This window comes from Prinia subflava, assembly GCF_021018805.1.
Source record: "Prinia subflava isolate CZ2003 ecotype Zambia chromosome W unlocalized genomic scaffold, Cam_Psub_1.2 scaffold_39_NEW, whole genome shotgun sequence".
Taxonomy (NCBI): Eukaryota; Metazoa; Chordata; class Aves; order Passeriformes; family Cisticolidae; genus Prinia; species Prinia subflava.
Genome location: NW_026960613.1, coordinates 2,009,590 through 2,030,876, shown reverse-complemented (window position 1 = coordinate 2,030,876; position 21,287 = coordinate 2,009,590). Strand labels below are relative to the sequence as shown.

At 45.2% G+C, this 21,287-nt stretch overlaps 1 pseudogene; it reads right to left on the bottom strand.

The window, feature by feature from the left end:
• Positions 1-11,681: 11,681 nt before the first annotated feature.
• Positions 11,682-15,757, bottom strand: LOC134565202 (dnaJ homolog subfamily B member 5-like; annotated as a pseudogene).
• Positions 15,758-21,287: the final 5,530 nt, after the last annotated feature.

Sequence of the window (21,287 nt, the reverse complement as noted above, 5' to 3'; positions counted from 1 at the left end):
GCTGTTTCATCACTCTCCAATTCATAAAGAATGAGATCGCTGACAGAGCAAAGTCAATCAAAACTAAAATCAAAAGAACAATGATGGGATGAGACAATTTATTCAGGACACCCGTAGCTGTGGGTGACCACCCAAAGAGAGTATCCATCCATCTGTGCTCAGCATTTTGCTTTACTCTTTCCAGAACATGATGGATTTCTTCTACATTATGATGGACAGTTATCAAAGTCTTTTGTCCATTTTTCTTAATTTTCTCTAAAATTTTGATTTAATCTTGATGGAGCAACAATTGTTTTATCAAAGTAAGGTTCGTCCCGATCGGGGTAGGCCATAGTTTGTGGATCAGTGTGTAATTAGATAGTAAAAGCTGGTAAGAAGTAACTGGAGCTGAATAGGAGAAATCACAAGCTGTGATTTTGGTAAAGTTATAAACACAAAAATTTGAATGATTCTTAGTTTCTAATATAACATTCTCTATGGTTACTACATCACAAGCAGTCCTAAAGCATGCACATCCATTGCCTATATACACAAGAACTGTTTCAGAAGTCTCATTAGGATGTACTTCAAAGTGACAGATATTCTGCTCTGTGTCTAAACAAATGTCTCGTGCTGTGATTGCGTTACTTTCACAGATAAACCCTTGTTGTTCTCGGACAATGCAGGACTCTAAGTTAACAGTTTGCCATTTTTCACTGACTTGACGGGCCCACTCTCTATGCTCGAGAGGGTAGAGAGTAGCTCCGTTGAGGTTCAGTCCTAATGCAATGATGGGAAATATTGTATACACTGAAGCATTGCTGATAGTTAACACAAAAGCTGTAGCTGTGTTTGCTACTGAATTGTAAGTGAAATTCACTAAGTTCCACCGGGATTGGAAATCTTTTTCAAAATCATTGGCATTATCCCAAATTATTTTCTGAATTTCAGTAGGAAAAATGCCTTATTCACCTTCTCTTATAATCGAGGCAGCAACTGACTGCATCCACAACTGAGCCTGGACACAGCTGAGAGCCAAAGAGATATTGTTCTGTGTATCAGTAAGTGCATCAATTATCAATTTGTGATCGTTTGTGTTTACCTTTTCCCAATTTGGTAATATGTTGGATAGTAGCCACCGAGTCGTTCCTAAAGCCAATAAGGACGACTGTAAGGGGTGTTGTAGTTTAGTCCGATCTCTAGCTGAGGCAATCAATTTGTTCATTAGTACCTCTGAATCAATGCTATTTAAGATGCCCAATCCTGTTCCTACGGCACCGGTAATGTCTCTTGGCATGCGTCTCTTAGGGGGGCTGCGCCTTCGTAACTATGTCGTCCATCCTTCAAAAGAAGTTTACAAGAAAGGTGAACAAGCAGGCTGAATTTCAGAGACATTAGTTTGGATCAATAACTTAACTTGTTTGAGAGACCATATTGGATTAAACAATAATTGTTGTTGGCCTGTTTTTCTGATTATATATGGTCCAATTTTAAAGATTCTCGGGCTTAATATAACTGATGGTTGTGCTTGAGTGCTAGTGCTGACAGTAACAGGTTGGGCTATGGCATTTATTTTAAACTTAAAAGAAAGCCCTTCATCATCATGGGCCCAAAGGCAGATCATTTCCTCAGATTGTGTTAAAGTAAAATTATACCAACAATCCTGTACACTAAGGGATGTGCAAACCCTGTCATACTTATTTCCCTGGTCTGTTGAAACAGTAATTTGAATTGCCTTGTCCTGGGTGGTTCCATTGATCATCCGGCAACCTACACTAACTCCTTCTCCTACAATCCCTTGTAGTTGCCAGATCCGATCTTGGTGTTCCCATTCCCACCCAGTGTACACTTGATTATCATGCATAACAACAGTTGACAGGTTCAAACCTTTCACATTTCCTATGGGTCCAGTAAAATAGGTAAAAGCTTGGGACCATGACCATTCAATGTTAAATAGGTTAGGGGAGCAATAAGTTGTCTCTACCCCTTGGGAAGTAACTGAATGGTTAAGGGTGCTGCTGGTTCCCTCTGCCCTTTGGGATGTGATTGCTACACTTTGAGGTGTGATTGCTACACTTTGGGGTGTGATTGAGTGTTTTGCTATTCGGAATGTAGTTAAATGGTTAGGAGTACTCTCAGTTCCTTTTACTATTTGGGATGTGGTAGGAGTGCTCTTGGTTCTTTCTGCTCTTTGGGATGTGGTTAAATAGCTAGGAGTGCTTTCAGTTCTTTCTGCTATTTGTGATGTGACTGGTACAACAGATGGGACTGCTGTACTCAGTATAGGCTTAGCTATAGCATTTATTCTAAATTTATGAGCTAAGCCTCTCAGACCTAACTGGTTTGCCGAGTTATTGTGCCAAGTACATGACACATCAATTGTTTTGGTTAAGGTAAAATTATGCCAACAGTCAGTGGGTTCAGTTTTGCTTTATTTTGTAATTACAACATTATCGATTTTGGGATCCTGTGTATGATGGCAGCATAATCTAAGGGGGGGTTGTTTAATACATTTCCATTTAGTTGTAAAGCAAAGTTCTGCCCTAAGGTTGGGGTGTAAAGATGTTGCTGATTTAGCTGAAATGAATAGATAAGCTTTGCTGAAATCACTTAAAAGTTAGAGGATGGTTAAAAGAAACCGGATTTAATATAAGCTACCCCAGATCTAATGCTTTAGGTTTTAGCTTTCATATTTTCAGATTCTGTGCTACTTAGAGATGTAGTTCTGAGCCTCATATGAAGTGCCAGTAAGCTCTCTTCCAAAGTAGATAGACAAAACAAATCCTTTTCCTACTGGGGACCAAGGACGACTTTCAGCCCAACAACATAATCAACGGTGGACTGAGAGGAGGAACAAGAAGGATGGAACCTCACAACCTGAAGCTGTAATTGGACAATTAAACCCCAATATGAAAATGGACCAAAACTTATAAAAATGTAGTATCTTGTGACCGGTCAGCCATTTTTGTGGCCATTCTTGGTCCACCCAGGGTGCAGCCTTGGTCAGGTTCCTGTCCTGCCCAAGGTGGATCCTGGAGGCCTTTCAATAAATACCTACTTTATTTTCTAGCTCTGTCCAGGCTCTGTTTCAGGTCAGCCTTCCAAGGCATCAGTTTCTGGCGACTCCACTGGGACCGTGAGGCATCTGGAAAACCTCCTTGGACCAGAGGAACACCCAGCTCCTGACGGCACTCTGAGAGGAGGGCAGCCCCAGCTGTGGCCCAGGAGGTATCAGAGCCCAAGAATCCAAAGTCCTGTGGACCTGACAGAGGCACATGAGTAATTGAATAAAAAGGTATTCTGTTTAGCACCTGAGTTAGGTGTTAGTGAAAGGGCCTGAGGGTCAGACGGGAGGCTCTCCGTCTCCCTGCTGGTAGTGAGAGAACGCTCTGTGAAAGATGGGGTTAGATTGCAGTGCTGTTGGCTTTTTTTTTACTGTTTACAGACAATTGAAGAGGGCTATTCCAGCTGATCTGACCTGAAAGACATGCCCCTGGAAAATCCAGAATGGGAGCTTTTTACAGATGGGGACAGCTTTATGAAAAATGGCAAAAGGATGACAGGTTATGCAGTAACTATGAAGGATAAGGTGATCGAGGCAAAGGCCTTGCCCGCAGATGTGTCATCACAGAAAGCCGAACTGATTGCACTGATGAGAGCCCTAGACCTGAGTGAAGGGAAGAAGGTAAATATATGGACTGACTCTAAATATGCATTTAGTGTTGTCCATGCCCACGGAGCCATCTGGAAGGAGAGAGGACTTCTGAATGCTCAATGTAATCAAATCAAACATGCTGCACAAATACTTGCCCTTCTAGAGAGTATTAAAAAACCTGCAGATGTAGCTATCATGCATGGTAGAGGTCACCAAAAAGGGAAAACCACTCCAAAATTGGGAAACTGCCTTGCTGATAAAGCAGCAAGGAAGATTGCAGAAAAAGGTATTCTCACGGCAGTTCCACAAAAAGAGATTGATTTATCCAGGTTCACCCCAGAATATGACCAAGCAGACCACAAACTAATGAAGTTTTTTAAAGCCGAGATCACGGGAAGTGGGTGGGCTGTTACACCAGCAAATCAGGTTGTAGTCCCACCCCTGATCCTGCGGGAGCTGGCTCAGAGAGAGCACAAAAACACAAATTTTGGGGTTGAAAATCTGAAACATCTGGAAAAGGTAGTAATAGGAAAGAGAATTACTGACATTATAGAATCAGTGGTGAGCAAATGTGAAACCTGCTGCAAAAACAACCCTGACACAAGGAAAAGAGCTGTATTAGGAGTAACAAAAGCTGGGGATCTTCCTGGAGATTACTGGCAAGCAGATTTTTGCGGAGTTATTGCGCAAATAAGGATACCGGTACATACTGGTGTTAGTTGACACCTTCAGTGAGTGGCCAGAAGCTTACCCCTGTTGCACTATTACAGCCAAGGAAGTGGTGAAAGCCTTGCTCAACCATATAATTCTGAGGTTCGGGGTTCCCTTGGGGATATCATCAGATAGGAGACCACACTTTGTTGCAACAGTAGTTAAAGAAGTTAGCCGAGTTTTGGGAATTACTTAAGATCTGCATACGCCCTACAGGCCCCAAGCAAGTGGTAGAGTCGAACGTATGAACGGGGTAGTCAAGATGCAAATTAGTAAAATTTGTTAAGAAACCTCTATGACATGGGTTCAGGCCTTGCCCATAGCTCTACTGAGAATACGCATACAACCAAGGAAGAAGGATAACCTCAGTCCCTATGAAATATTGTATGATAGACCCTATCAGATCCCACATATCCCAGGTGAAATTCACATGAAGAGGAAACTTGATTTACAGAGATATCTAATGGCTTTAGGTTCTACTTTGCAGAAACTCCAGACTTAGATTGTGCTGTCCAGACCCATAGGACTGGATACGTCTGCACATCCCTTCCAACCTGGAGACTGGGTCTATGTTAAGTGGTGGGACAATGATCCACTAAAAGCCAGGTGGAGAGGACCATTCCAAGTTCTACTGACCACTTCCAACACAGTCAAAATTGCTGGCAAAGGACCCTGTATTCATTATTCCAGAGTTAAGAGAGCTTCTGCTCCTGAAACAACTGCAAATACAGAGACTAATGCAGACGAAAACATGCTCTAAATGGTTTCTCCTCTGTACTTGTAGAACTGTGTACAATAATCATTATTCTCCTTTACATGATACTTAACTGTACAAGACATGACGGCTGGTAAATGTTTAGTATTGTTGTTCGTTATTTCATTATTGCTGGATATTTATCTATTATTAGGTATTTACTCTTTGTAGATGCTTACTACTATTAGATGTCTATCTATAGTCAGAAGTCTCTTATTGTTAGCTGTTTATTACTGTTAGACACCTATCTGTTATTGAACACCTATTATTAGTAAATAGTTGGAATAGACTCGACAAGGAAAAGGTCTTGTCAGGCCTCTAAAGGGGAGAAATGATGCCTTAGGTTCTAGCTTTCATATTTTCAGATTCTGTGCTACCTAGAGATGTAGTTCTGAGCCTCATATGAAGTGCCAGTAAGCTCTCTTCACAAAGTAGACAAAACAAATCCTTTTCCTACTGGGGACCAAGGACGACTTTCAGCCCAACAACATAATCAACGGTGGACTGAGAGGAGGAACAAGAAGGATGGAACCTCACAACCTGAAGCTGTAATTGGACAATTAAACCCCAATATGAAAATGGACCAAAACTTATAAAAATGTAGTATCTTGTGACTGGTCAGCCATTTTTGTGGCCATTCTTGGTCCACCCAGGGTGCAGCCTTGGTCAGGTTCCTGTCCTGCCCAAGGTGGATCCTGGAGGCCTTTCAATAAATACCTACTTTATTTTCTAGCTCTGTCCAGGCTCTGTTTCAGGTCAGCATTCCAAGGCATCAGATCTAGTAACTCATTGCTTGTCAACTTTATGTGTGTATTATGAAAAACAGAGAAACTAAGCAAGAGACCCCAGGAACACAAGACAATTGCAAACCTCCTGTTTCCAGAAATCCATTGTAATAGTCCTGGAAAACAGGAAACAAGGAGTTACCAAGGATTCATCAGTCACATCTGCATTGAAAAGGTTGAAAGTTTAGAATGAGGAAGACTCGTTTTACTTCCTCCTTTTGGTGACCACTCCTCACAAAAGGACCACCGACCCATTTCAGGGAACAAACTACGCATGCTTAATAGCCTTGTTGTCAATTAGTATACGAAGTAGAGAAGAGGAAGTGACAGGGGTATGAATACGCCTTTGTATTTTGTGTATTCAACATTTTTGTAAATAAAAGGCTTTGTAATTACCTGTGATCTTTGCAGTGCGCATTAGGGAGCTATCCCACGCGCTGCCCGGCGTCGCAATAAACATACAGTTTCTAACTTGAACTGTTAGAGAGTTTTTTGTCCATCACAGTTGGATATTGATATTAGATTGATATTCATATTTTAATAAATCATCTGCTTGCACAGCTCCTCTTCACAGGGCCTCCTCATGGGAAGAGCTTTTATGGCTGCAGGACGATGCCCATTGCCATCTTCATAAAAGCAGTGAATGCTTGGCTGGATCTCTAGCAGGTTGGCTGGGAAGTGAAGGACAGTCTCCCCATGTCAATGCATTTCTGCCCTGTGCTTACCCAAGGATGCTGGAACCCTCCTATGTTTTGGTGCCCACCATTATGCACCATAGAAGGCTGTATAGGTTCATGTGTGTCAGAGAAAGGACATTTTGAAAAACACCTGGAGGACAACACAGTCATTGGTCACACCCAGAACATATTCCTGAGGGGAAAGGCCTTCTTGTCGAACCTGATTTCCTTCTACAACAGGGTGACCCACCTAGTTATCTAGGAAAGCCAGTAGATGTAATCTTTTTGGACTTCAGCAAGGTTATTGATACTGTCTCTCACAGGTTCATTCTGAACAAAATGTCCAGCACACAGCTGGATAACCATGTTATTTGATGGGTGAGCAACTGGCTCATGGGTCAGGCACAAAGGGTTATAGCAAATGAGGTAACATCAGACAGATGACTGGTCACTAGTGGGGCTCTGCAGGGCTCCATCCTCAGCCCAGTGATCTTCAACATCTTCATTAACAACCAAGATGCAGAACTCTTAAGGAATACTAAGTAAATTTGCTGACAGCACTGAATTGGGAGGAGCTGTCAACTCCCTGGCGGCAGAAAGGCCCTGAAGAGAGACCTGAATGAATGAGACAGATGGGCAATCACCAACTGTATGAAGTTTAAAAAGGGCAAATTCTGGATTCTGCACCTGGGACAGGGCAATCTTGGTTGTATGTATAGACTGGGGAACGAAAGGCTGGAGACCAGTGCTGCAGAAAGGGACCTGGGGGTCCTGGTTGATGGCAAGTTGAATAAGAGTCAGCAGTGCCCTGGCAGCCAGGAGGGCCAACTGTATCCTAGGGGCCATCAGCAATAGCACTGCCAGCCCGAGGGAGGTGATTATCCCACTCTACACTGAGTGGCCTCACCTTGAATATTGTATGCAGTTTTGGGCATTACAATATGAAAAAGACATTAAATTATTAGAGAGCATTCAAAGGAGGGCCAGGAGGATGGTGAAGGGTATGGAGGGAGAGCCATATGAGGAGTGGCTGAGGTCACTTGGTTTGTTCAACCTGGAAGAGACTGAGGAGAGACCTTATGGTCTTCAACATCCTCATGGAGGGGAAGCAGAGGGGTATGTGCCAATCTCTTCATTCTTGTGACCAGTGACAGAACTCGAGGAAACAGCATGAAGTTGTCAGGGAGGGTTTAGGTTGGCTGTCAGGAAAAGGTTTGTATTGGTTTGGCATGGGCTGGGTTTAGGTAGCAGAGGGCCCACAAAGATGGCTCCTGTGAGAAGCTGCTGGAAGCTTCCACCATTCATATCACCGCGGGGCCTGACAGTAAGAGAGGGACTCCAGAGACATTTCTGAGTTGCGGGCAGATCCAGGGCCGGAAGCAGGAAGCCCGAAGTTTATTTACAAAGGCACCTATATACATTTTCTATAATGTCCATGGATTGGAGGATGGAATTCCCACCTCCCAATCCACACTGGTCAAGCTAACTGTCAGTCACCTTTCTCCTCCCAACTAGAAATATGTAAACAATGAAAGAGTTAGCAAAACATGGCCAGTGTTTACATTAACCACCGGGAGAAACTGCATGTCTCTCCTTCAACACGAACACTCGACACACAGGAAAAAACCTCATGGCAACACATGCCCAGTAAAGCCATTCCTTGATGGCTCTGAGGATGGACATGCTGCTGGCCTAAACTGGGCCAATGAGAGAGGCTGGCAATGCTTCTTTGATGACATATTTAAGAAGAAAAACAAAACAAAGTCACACATTTTGCTTCTAGTCAGAGAAGAGGAGGAGGTGAGAACATGTGAGGGAAACAACATGGAGACACCAAGGTCAGTGGAGAAGGAGAAGGAGAAGGAGGAGGTGCTCCAGGCACCAGAGCCGAGATTCCTCTGCAGGCTGTGGTGATGACCATGGTGAAGCAGACTGTCCCACTGCAGCCCATGGGGATACACAGGGGATGCAGAGATCCACCCACAGCCCCTGGGGGAAGTGCCCATGCTGGAGTGGGCAGATGCCTGAAGGAGACTGTGATCCAGTGGGAGATCCAGGGGAGAGAGAGGGCCCTTGCTTCCAAGCTGAAGCAGCCTGCCCTTGGAGGACTGCACTCCATGGAAAGAGAGACCCACATTGCAGCACTTTTGGGAGTACTGTCTGCCTGTGGGAGGGGCTCACATTGCAGCAGGTGCAGTATGGCTGCTGCTCGTGAGAGTGGACACAAGCCAGAGTTCACAGAGAACTGTGTCCCGTGGGAGGGACCCCACAATCTCACAGGGGAAGGACTCCTCTCCCAGAGCAGCAGCAGCAGATCTCAGTGATGAACTGATCAAAACCCCCACACCCTGTCTCCCTGCGCTGTCAATGGGGAGGAGGGAGGGACTGGGGGGAAACACTGTTTTAAGGGCTTATTCTATCTCTCATCATCCTCCTCTGATTCTGTTAGCAATAAATTCACTTCTCAACTAAAGTTGAGCCTGTTTTGCCCTTGAAATATTTCTCCTGGTCCTTATTTCACTCATGAAGCCTTCATTAACTTTTTTTTCCTTTTCCCTCCTTTGCCCAGCTGTGGCAGGGGAGGATGAGCCAGCGACTCTCGTGGATGCCTGGCATTGGGCCTGTGCCAAACCACAACAAGGTTGTTCACCCAGAGGGTGGTTGGGCACTGGAATGTGCTCCCCAGGGAAGCGGTCACAACATCAAGCCTGCCGGAGTTCAAGAAGTGTTTGAACAATGCTCTTAGGCATATGGTATGATTCTTGGGGTGCTCTGCGTAGGGCCAGGAGTTGGACTCAATGATCCTGATAAGTCCTTTCCAACTCAGCCTGTTTTATGATTCTATGATTTTCAGCCATAAAACGGGAAGGTGAGCAGGAACTCCCCATGGAAGCATGTTGATGAGGCAAGCAAAGGGATGCAAGCAGAAGCAGGCAGTAACAGTCAAGGCAGACATGATCTTAACATTTCCTTTCTAAAGCCAAGGTGCAAGAACCAGAGGTGATTGTTCCTCCACCGTATGTTCCTGCTTTTGTTCTTCTTGCCAAACTTCATTGGCATTTGGGAAACTGATTGCTGAAGTAACACCAGTAAACCACAAGATCTGCCCTGCATCCTAGAAAGAGGCTTAGTATTATTAAATCACCACAGGTTTGATAGCTGAACTCTGCACTGTCATCAGCCATTCACAGCAAAGCTGGGGGGGAGGGAGAGGAGAGAATTGTCACCACTGATTGCATCTCAGCCAAGTGCTGATGCATAGCCGCTTTGAGGAATGTTATGCCAGGTAAATGATGCAGAGTGGCTGTCAGGGGCAGGAGCTAGGCAGGCAGCCAGGCAGATGCAAGCTCCTACTAGCAGTGCTTCCTGAACACCTGCCTCCCACTAGAGGCAGCTGTTGGCAAAGCAGTGTCACTCTTCCCTCTCTTGACCTCCCACTGTTATGCACACTTGTAATTTTAAGAACAGACACTTACTTCCCTGCAGTCTCCAAGTCTCTGGGGAAAACCTTTTACACCTCTGGCTTCTGCAGCAGTCAGGCAGTGGCAGCCACCAGGCAGCGACCACTCCATGCTTCCCCTGGCTAGGGGGATGTGGCAGCCAGCAGAGCATTGCCTCCCCAGGCTGCTCTGAGGTGGGGGGTCTGTGGGATAGGGGAGGAGGATTGCCTCCAGTATACCCGGTCACAGCCCCAGCTGAGATGCAGAGCTATCACAAAGCTCTCCCAACTCATTGGCACACTAATGAGTTCATGTTTCCCTACCCTGTCTGGCCCATTGAGCTTATTTCTATCAAATGCATTTGAGAATGTTATAAATGACAATATAGTTATTGGCTTTCACATTTATGTATTGGCTTTTGCAAGTTATTATTGATCACAAAGATTCTGATATAGTACAATTTGTAATACCTTTTATCTGCTTTTTGATATAGTATAATCTGTCAGCTTTTGTATGCACTGTATATCTTATATAAATAGTGTGATAAATATGTTATAGCTTAGGCCTTCACTTAATATTAAAATAGAGACTATGTAGCGTTAAATGCTTTTATTTGTGTAACTAAGATAATGGTGTGAAATAGCTATGTTGACTCAATGTATTTGTGGACTTACATATCTGAATGATAACTGTGACAAGAACCAAGACACCGAGAGAAAAATTTACTACTGTCTGTCCAGTTATCAGGAAGTGTCAAAACAACAAAATGGAGACTTGAAAAGAAATAAAATATATTGATTTAATCTACAGGATGGCATGCAGACAAGTCAAAGGTTAAAACCAAGCAAAAGAATTCTCAGAACATGTAAACCCACAGGAATGTCTGAATATGCATAACCCTCATGAATATGCATTTAACCAATCTAATGAAAAAGTATATAAGAAAACTGTTTTAAGCTAATGGTGTGCTTCTGGCATTTTGCCAGGCACCCTAGCACTAGATACTGTCCCTTTTATACCTTATTAAACTTTAAAAAAAATAAATAAACAGTGAGCCTTGTTTCTCACAAGAATATAAATCCATCTTCAGAAAAAAAAAATCAGCTCATTAAGATGACTGATGTCATCTACAGTCTGAAAGGAACAGCAAATGGCAGCTGCCAAAAACATTGATGTTAAATGCAGCTGCCAGCTGGGATTTATTAAAAGGTAGTTATACAGTAGTGGCAGTGAATGGCACATCTTGTACGTGAGTAATCTCCCCTTCCTTTGCCACCTTTGCACAGATTGCTGGCTCTGATGCATCCAGCCCCACCATGACCTCCAGGACTGGCAACCTCAATGTGTTGGGTTTTGATTACTGCCTGGATATTTTATTTGTGTTTTTATCTAGAAAAGCCAGAACCGAAGAAAAGACTAAAGCATTGCTCAGCGAGGGCAAGGTACCACCTTTCTCCCCATAACACTGCTCTCTGTGGGGAGATGCAACCCGTTCTATCTCATACAGTAACTAAGCCACAGGAGGTTTGTCTCTGAGAAAAAACAGGGACCAGACACTCATGCCAGCAAACTTGTTTTTTCCCTTGTTCCTACACAGGATCTGGGCTCTCTTCCACATGTGAATACACTAAAATAGAGGGACAAGACATATGGGGATGGGAGAAAATGGGTAAATACCACTTATATTGACTAAGGAAACAAGACGTTCATCAAGGACTGCAGTACCCATATCCTACACTTGGAACAGAGGTTGAGCATCTCCAAAACAAACTATGAGCTGCTCTCTACAGCTCCTCTCTGCAAAAGTCTTTGCTCATGTCTCTCATGACCTACCTGGTCCTTCCTCATCAGTACAGGAAAAGGACTGAATTCCTTCTTGGTTCCACATGCCATAACCCTGTGACACTTCCCACCCCATGAGTATTCCCACTCATACCCACCTCTTTAAGACTGTTGTTTGTGGTGCAGACCATGTTTGTCCCATCCCTCTTGAAGTGCCATGAAGCTTGTTGTTAGGAGTTAGATTTAGTTTTTTTTTCTTCTCACAGAATTTTTTCCCATAAGTTTCCAAGAAGCCTTGATAACTACTTAGTCAAAACAAAAAGAGTACTTGAAAGATATAGCAGCACGAGGCTACACCTATTGTTTATAAGTCCCTGAGAGTATCCCTCAGAAGAGAGAAATGATGAGCTTTAAGAAAGGCAAAAAGACAGATCTGAGAGAAGAAGAAGCACTCTTGCTCTCAGCGCCGAAGAAGACAGTCAGGCTGCCCTCTGCCTCTGTCTCGTCCTAAAAAATCTATCGTCATCTGCTGTGTACCCAAGAATCCTGAGCTCGTTTTCTCCAGCCTCTCCCCACTGCCGCTGCTTCTTCGGAGCTTTGAGGCTCTCCTGCTACTCTGTAGCCCTGCACTGTCCAGCCCTGCCGGGACACCCCTGCTGCTCCAGCTGCCAGGGCAGAGCTCCTCATCTCATCCACCGGTCCGGGACTTTCCTTCCTTCCAGTTCGGCCTCTCGGAGCCCTACAGGGGCACCGAGATCAAACTGCTCTGGGCTTTTGTAAAAAAAGGCCCTCAAAGTTATTAGTTCTATTTATTATTGATACTATAGTTGTTGTTTGTTTGTCGTTTTGTCATATATACTAGTAAAGAACTGTTATTCCTACCCCCATACCTCTGTCTGAAAGCTCCTTTATTTTTTTTAATTAGAATAATTTAGAGAGAAGAGATTTAAATTCTCCATCTCTAGAGAAGTCCTGCCCCTTCCTAGCAGATATCTGTCTTTCAAACCAAGACACTTGTCCTTGAGGAAGAAGACAATGTGGGTAGGGATGTTGTCTGGAGTGACATTCCTTTCTTTGGGGAATGTGATTTTGGTTCCCTCCTTCTAACCTTGTTTGATGACAATGTTTAGAATCTTGTCCTCAGTCCACATGGTCCAGCCATCAGCATTGAGCTTTCTGCGAGTAATCTTCATCCTCTTGGTGGATCCGTGGTAGATCTCTTCCAGGGACACCTTGAGCTCGTGGATGACAGGTGGGTCTTGGACCTTTCTCCTCATGTGCAGGGACTCCTGGTGCTGCTGGTGAACCACATTAATGCCACTGTAGCCAAACTGGATGAAAGCACTGAAAGGGTTGTTGTCGTCATCCATATCCATGTCGTCCTGGCCAAAGCCATTGAACACTTGCTGTTGGAGTCCATGTTTCCATGGATCCTCCGCAGAGAGTGAGAAATACAGAGATAGAATTAAAACCTTTAGAAAAATTAGAATATATAAAGCTTCAGATGCATAAAGTAGAAATCTAACCCTCAGCTTTAAGTTTTACATGCCCTAAGTCCTAGTTGTTAGTGTAGAAGGACAGAGCTTTAGGCCTAGTGATAGAGTATAGACATAACAAAAATAGGGTAAAGTGCTGCTTGTAATTTTGTATGAACTCTGTGTAGGGAAGACAGAGTTTTTCATATATGCTAAGATAGAAGTTTTCTACATAACAAGATAGAACTTTGTGCTAGTGAGATAGAATTTTGCGTTAATGGATATGCTATGTGCGTGGGTTTTTCGAGCTTTAGAGTTGTGCCTGGATTGGTTAGTGTGTAGATAAAGTGTATGAGTGTGCATTTTGTAATTTAGCACGGAAGGGCCTCTGGGTTGGAAGTGGAGGTGTCGGTCAGTCAGTCGGTCGGTCGATTGATTGATCAATCTGATCTATGGATCCAACCTCCACTTTCTGCAGCCTGAGGAAGGAGCCCTGCCAGGGAGCTGAATGGGATTCTAAAGGTACCATCTATTGTTACCTGGGATCTGGGCCCTGGGGTTCCGTCCCTTCCCCCTGCGAGGGTTCGGGACCCCGGGACCCCTCCTTGCCCCTGCGATCCTGTCCCTTCCCTTTCCCCCTCCGACGTTTGCCCCAGAACTCTGTTCGGAGCTGCTGGGGAGTCTGCGAGGGTTCGGGACCCCACAACCTCCTTCCTGTCTCTGCAACCAGGAACTGTGTGGGTTTGGGACCCCGGGACCCCTCCTTGTCCCTGCTACCCCCCGGACGGGAACTCTGTGCGGTTCGGAATTCCCCATCACCATCGCGATTCCGCGAATGAGGGCTCTGCGTGGGTTCAGAATCTCTGGGCCCCTTTCTGTTGTTGTGATCCCCGCGGCCGAGACCCCTGTCTGGGATCTGTGATCTTGTGATCCCTTTCTGTTATTGTGACCGCACGGTTGGAAAATCCTGCTTGGGGTCAGGAGATGAGAAGCTGATTTACCTAGAGGCTGTAATGTCAGATTTATGCTTGCTTATAGTCTTACTAGAGTTTTGCTTGTTAAGAATTCTATGCTTTGCTTGTTGTTTCACTAGAACTTTGTTAAGATTTCTATGCTTAGGTTATTGTTTTATTTAGACTTTGCTTGTTTATATTTATAACTGATTGTAAGACCGCTCTTAAGACTCCCGCACCTTCAGATACATGCTTTTATATAATAAACCACTTTGCTTAGATCCTAAAATGCTGTAAGACCTTATAGAGACTCTATACCCGTACAACGACCTCAGTAACTTGCGAGCAGCTGCTGGAGAAGAAGATATCAAAGGGGTTAGAGCCTCCAAGGAAGGATATGAAGGTGGTATGGGGGTCTCCATGGAAGATATAGTGGAAGGTGTTCCCTGAGCCTGATGCCTTCAGAGGCTACCTAGAACAGAGGCTATATAGTGTTAAAGGAATAAAGTAGGTATTTATTAAAAAGCCCTTCAGAGGTCACACCTTGGGCAGTACAAGAGCCTGGCCCAGGCTACACCCAAGATGGACGATGGGCCACACATTTTCACACTTTTATAAATTTTGGTCTGTTGTTGTTTAAATTTTGGGGGGTCCTAGGGGGTCGTGGGATTCCCGTGCTGGCAGGCAAAGAGACTTCAGACGCTGGTGGGGTGCTGATGAGGTGAGGGTTTATTCAGTCTCACTCCAGGCAGGGAGCATGGTCTTGCGGGAGTGGGGGAAGGGAAGGGGAGAGGGGGAAGGGAGGAGAGGGAAGGGGAGCGTCCAGAGGCTTCCAGGGGAAGGGAGGCAAAGAGGGCGAGACCCCTTGCGTTAGCATTCTTAACACAGAGGTTCAAAAGGGGCGCGGTAACATTCTCCAGCCAATGAGGTTACAGATAACTTGATACTGCAGGGAGGTTACAGGCTTGGGATAAACCATATATTTTCCAGGGGTGAGCCAGAGCAAACCATTTCCATAAAATGCATTTCCACAATTCACCCTTTTTTTTTTCTTTAAAATGTGAGAAGAGAAATATGATATATGATAATTAACAATTTAAAAATGAAACAGTAATTACACAGTTTTGCAGCATGAAAGTAAATACAATTGCAGTAAGGATTATGTTATACTGTGAACAGTTTATCTGACTGTAATTGCAGTAGACGGGTTATGTGGGTTTATATTGCAAGATTTGAAACAAATTTACAAATTTGTTTGAGCTTTTTCAGCATGACTGGCCTAATAGTGTCTAGCCTTTTCCAACTGGCTTTTCAGCCTACTACAGCCCCCAGTTTAGGCTGTGGCGCTGACCTTGCTCCTACTCTAGGGACAGAAAAACACGTGGAGTTCCCCGGGCTCTACACACGGCTTCAGATTCTCCAGGTGGCCTGCTGCAGTTCCCCCATTGGGGCTGGGCAGGGGCAGTGAGGAATTTAAATCAACTCAAGCTGCCACTGATCTGCCACGAATCCTGTAAGGCCTGAACAGCAAGTCACTGACACTCATGGATCTGAGCCAAATCACTCCTTTCACTTTCCAACTGGTTCAACTAAAAGGACCTACACTTTGCATGTAATTGTTTACATTTATCTATATGTACTTATTGGGGATTTTTTTCGTCTATACTTGCACTAGAAGTGTCAGAGACTTAACAAAAGACTTCCAGTTTTAGGTCATCAAAAGAAAAACAAAAGAAAAAAACTACAAAAACTGTCAAATACTTTCTCAGACACCAATTTAGGTTATCAATCACCCTCAGAACTAACTGAGGACAGCATAAATTCAAAAGTGTTACTGATTCAATAGTCTACTACTGAATCGCGCTTTACAAGAAGACAATTCAAAAACTGCTTCCCTTAGATCTACACTTGTGACCTGAAAAGGCCTTTGCTTTCTAAAACATAAAACAGGGGAATCTTACAATATTCACACACACAAAAACTAGAAAGGCATAATTGTAAAACTACTTCATGGGGATGGGAAGGAAATGGAGGGGTTTGGGAACAGGGAAAGGGGATCATAAACTAGAATTAACAATTATACAAGGCTGTAAAACTGGTATTACAAATTTACTTTAGCTTTGGGGTTTGGTTCTTTTTGCTGCTGTCTAGGGGCATTGGCTGCTCGGGCTTGATTGACGGTGTGTGGGGCTCTTCTCGCTGCTGCTGGGCGGGGGGAGGGGCGCTTGTTCTCTGCGTGGCTTCTCCAGATGCTGGGGCCCGTACGCGCACTGCGGCGGAGCCGGGGCCATGTGTCTGCTTGCGCTGGGTCTGCCCCGGGCCGCGGCAGGGCGGCGGCGGGCCGGGGCCGCTCTGCCGCTGGGGCTGCTCTGCTGCCGGGTCCACGCTGGGCCGGGGCTGCGCTGCAGCTTGCTATCTGCGCTGGAGCTGCTGTGCTCTTGCTGCGCCGCCGCTTTGCTGCTCGCGCTGCGGCCGCCGAGGGGCCGCTCCACCACCGGGGCTGCACTGGTCTTGGCGGGCCGGCCCCGCACCGTGGGCACGCGCCGCAGCAGCGGTCCCGCCTAGCTGGGGCTCACGCTGGAGCTTTCACTGCGGCGGAGCCGCGCCGCCAGCACCGCACCGCCTGGGGGGGCTGTGCAGCTAGTGCAGCGCTGAGGCGGGTCGGGGCCCCAAGGGGCTGGGACCCGGGCCTGCGCCGGGCTGGTCGGCAGTGGTGGGACGGCAGCGGGGTGGCTCACGAGGTCTCTGCGCGGTGGGGGAGGGGCCGCCCCGGGCCGCGGTGCATCATCTGTTGTTTTTTAAATTTTGGGGGGTCACCGGGGAGTGCCCCCCGGAGACCTCCAGGGTCCTAGGGGGTCGTGGGGTTCCCGTGCTGGCAAGCAAAGAGACTTCAGATGCCGGTGGGGTGCTGATGAGGTAAGGGTTTATTCAGAGTCTCACTCCAAGCAGGGAGCATGGTCTTGCGGGAGTGGGGGAAGGGAAGGGGAGAGGGGGAAGGGAGGAGAGGGAAGGGGAGCGTCCAGAGGCTTCCAGGGGAAGGGAGGCAAAGAGGGCGAGACCCCTTGCGTTAGCATTCTTAACACAGAGGTTCAAAAGGGGCGCAGTAACATTCTCTAGCCAATAAAGTTACAGATAACTTGATACTGTAAAGAAGTTACAAGCTTAAGATAAACCATACATTTTCCAGGGGTGAGCCAGAGCAAACCATTTCCATAAAATGCATTTCCACATTGGTCCATTTACATACTGGGGTTTTCAGGCAATTGAAGAGACGGGGTCCCCATGGTTTGCATCATGAAGCCAATTTTATTGAACACACTGCTGGTTTATATATTTTTCAAGCATAACAACTATATCTATGTTTCTTAGTAACATTGCTTAACTATGGGCTAGTACAGACTTGTACAGGCCTGTACTGTCTTGCACACAAATATACATACATACATCTTGATCTCTTCCTTCTTCAGGGTCTTGCCTCGACTTACCAGGGCTTGTAGCTCTCTATCACATCTACTTCTGTAATGAGTTCAGCAGTACTTTGAGTCCTGTTTCCAAGCTGTATTCCCACTTGTGAAAAATGTGAAATGATTAATTCATGTTCTTATGGTAAATTGGAAAACTATAAAATTGTATGAATTTGTATTGGGTAAAAGTCTATGTTTTAGGAGACCTTGTAGCAGATGGTGAAACTAACAACCCTGAAAAAGCCGGCGCCTCCATTCAGAAAGGAACAAAGGATTTTCAGGAAAAGCCTGCAGCCTTCTCAAGTACCGGGAGGAGACTCATCAAGATAAGGTGGCCCAGTGACTCACACCTTGGTTGTCACCTTCACAGACTATCAAGCGACATCATCCATATCTCGATCATTCATCAACCATAAGGATCTATAGAAATTGGACATTAACATATGAACAGAGAAAAGAACTCTTTTCTGCCTGGTCGGGGAAACTCCTGAATTTGTATAGCTAGTCGGGAAACAATGGGAAATATGGGGAAATATTGCCGAGGGCAGAATAAAGTGTATAAAAACCAAGCCCCGAACCGGGCAAATTTGTGAACCGTTGGGGGAGATAGCAGACTGCCAGGCTCTGTATCTTACAGTTCACCCTTAGCATTTTCCCGAGAAAACTCTGTCAAGTTTCTCCACTGTTGGTGGGTTATCGAAATTTTGTAATTCAATCTTTATTAATAAACCAAATTATTATTTTAATTAGAATATCGCATTAGCATTTATAACACACTTTTGTGCCTTCTTTTTCCACCATTAAGATCTTTTTTGTGGACTTATAGATCAGTTTCTGAACACATTGTAAAATACATGGCAAACAAATCATCATAAGCAACAACATGGCTAAAACAAATTCCTGTTTTAACTAAATGCTTAAGCCAGCCAGTAACCCCCTATCTCCTAAGCATCTGTCCAAGCCAATCACTATCCTCTACAACCCTTAGTTTGGTAACACTTTCTTGGAGGGTCTGGATGCTAGCATGAATAAATTGAGAGTGGTCAGATAGGTTTATGTAACACAAGCTTTCAAAGTCTTCACAACTATGTCTTGGCAGTCCTACTTCTGTTCTTATCTTGGTCATGAGGGCAAATTGACAACTGGGTAATTTTTCTTTTCTCTGGGCCTCATTTTCTTGGTGGCGATTGATGTCTGTCCAGATGAGCAGGTAACTACTTTGGATTTGTTGGTCATAAAACACATGCATACCTTCTCCCTAGGTTAGTAAATTAGCTGAGCTTTATCATTGTACACTCAAAAATCTCTACGCAAAAACTTTTAAAAATTGCCTCTGCACATGCAAATCTTTAAAGCAGTGCTGCTCTGCTAGGGATCAAATTTGATTTAATTTGATTTCAAAATTTTAGTGTAAATATTAATGTAAATGTTCTTAAAGAGCCACATTCCTCCTTTTTTTTTGTTTTTTTAACATGTGTGTTTCTCGTTATGAGCATAAAGACAATATAAAAAGTAAAATATGTGACAAAACAATAAACTTACAGTAAGCAAAAAAAAAAATTAGTACTATATGAAATGTTGTATTGCACTAAGTAGGTTAGCTCATTTTTGATATATATATTGCACTGGGTGATTTAAATATGTGTTGTGCCTTCCCATGGATCTGTGCACTCCCTTTAACCTGATCTTCCCTGTGCCCCCTCCCCCTGGGTCAAATCCCTACTGGTTAAGGGTCCTATCCCTTGCCCCCTCCCCTCTCTCCCAAGGGCATAAAGTTACCCTGCCCGAGAAGAACTTCCTCTTTCCCTTCTCTGGACTTGGATAAGAAGGTTCCGTGTAATAAACTGTGAGTTGTATCCCGAGAAGAGAAAGTGCACCTCTGTCTTTTGTCTTTGGTCCTTTGTCCAGCTATCCCCTCTGAGGCCTACAGCTAGCCCGGGTTGAACCTCAGGGGCAGGGAAACTGGACAGAGTTGACTCCCAAACGTGAGGCCTCCACTCGTGGTTGGGACCTTACGTCATAGCTGGATGTCCACCTGTGGATTTTGCAAGCTTTTGGGACAACCAACTGCCCGAGCCAGGATTACTGTTTTTTGCATGGAAAATCCAGTGAGATATGGAACCGGCAACCTGTCACAAAACCCCTGGATGGATAGGTTTCTGATGAAGGACCCTTCTACAGCAATCCTGACCAGCCGAAGTCACAGGAGGGGGTATGTGCACCTTTCTGGGAACCCCCGAAATGACCCCCAAGTGCATGGGGTGGTGGAGCACAAAACTCCGGCTGCAGAAGAGGGCGGCCCGGCCCCCACATGGTTGGGGAGGAGGGATTCAGGCGTGTGGGGGAGAGTGGCAGCTTCCAGGCGTGGCAGGAGGGGTTCAGGCAAATGCTGGCAGGTGCTTTTATCTGGAGTTTTTGTGTCTTTCCCTGCTCCGGTAGCCACGTGCTGCTGCAGCGTCTGTGTGGCTGCCAGCGGCACTTTTAAAAGCTGTGGGCTTCTCTTAGTGAGTTTCTCCATCTTACCTCACTGTTGAGGGGAGGAGAAACTGAGCCCTTTCCTTAGTCCGGCTGTTTTTGCTTTAGGTTTTGGTTTGTGTTTAGCTGCAAAAAGAGGTAGATATAAAACTGTGCAGTCTGCATTTTAACATCAAATATGGGGGCTAAACTCACTGTGCAGCAAAGAGGCTTATAATCCCAAACCCTAAATATTCTAGATGGTGGAAATATTAAAATATCTAAGGGGAAATTGAAACAGTTTGTCCCATGGTTATTTTTTCATCTGCCTCAATTTACCCAGCAGAATGTAAATTCTATCTCTGCCTGGGACAAAGTTGGAGAGTGATTAACAGAGTGGAACTAGGAGATAAAATAGCATCTAAATTTCTCCCGATGTTCCTTTTAATTCGGAAAGAAGTGAGCAAGAGAGAGATGGAAGATCAGCCACCACAACCCCCCCTCCCACCATTTCCCCTACCCCTTCTCCCATTCCCTCTGCCCCTGAGCTGAGAGAGATGCACAGGACAACCCAGAAAATACAGGGAGCCTGGCCTGAAAGCCACAGTCCCCCTGGTCCTCTGCCTCTTTTTCAGAACCCTGGCTCTGAAAGCTGTGCGCAGGCTGACAGAGAATTTTCCCTATACCCCTCTTTCCCAGCTACTGTACCTAGTACTTTGTGTTTTGCTAGCTCTTGTAATAAATATGGTACATTAATTTGTGTTTTGGTGTATGTAAAATATAAATATGTTCTGTAAAAAACACCTGCAAGCAGGTCAGGCAGGAAACCAGCTAATCTCAAGTCGGGCAATGTTGTAGTTTAAATTTTTGGGGGGGATCTCGGGGAGGGTTCCCCGGGAGCCCCCCGGGCTCTAGGGTCGTGGGTGTTCGAGTGCTGGCAGGCAAAGAGACTTCAGACGGTTGCTGAGGTGCTGATGAGATGAGGGTTTATTCACTGAGGGAGAGGGGAAGGGAAGGGGGGAGAGGGAGAAGGGGAGAGGGAAGGGGAGGAAGCAGTCTCCGAAGACTACCAGGGCCAAAGAGAGGGAGCCCTCCCCATTTGCACCCTTAACACAGAGGTTCAAAGTGGGCGTGGTAACATTCTCCAGCCAATCAGGT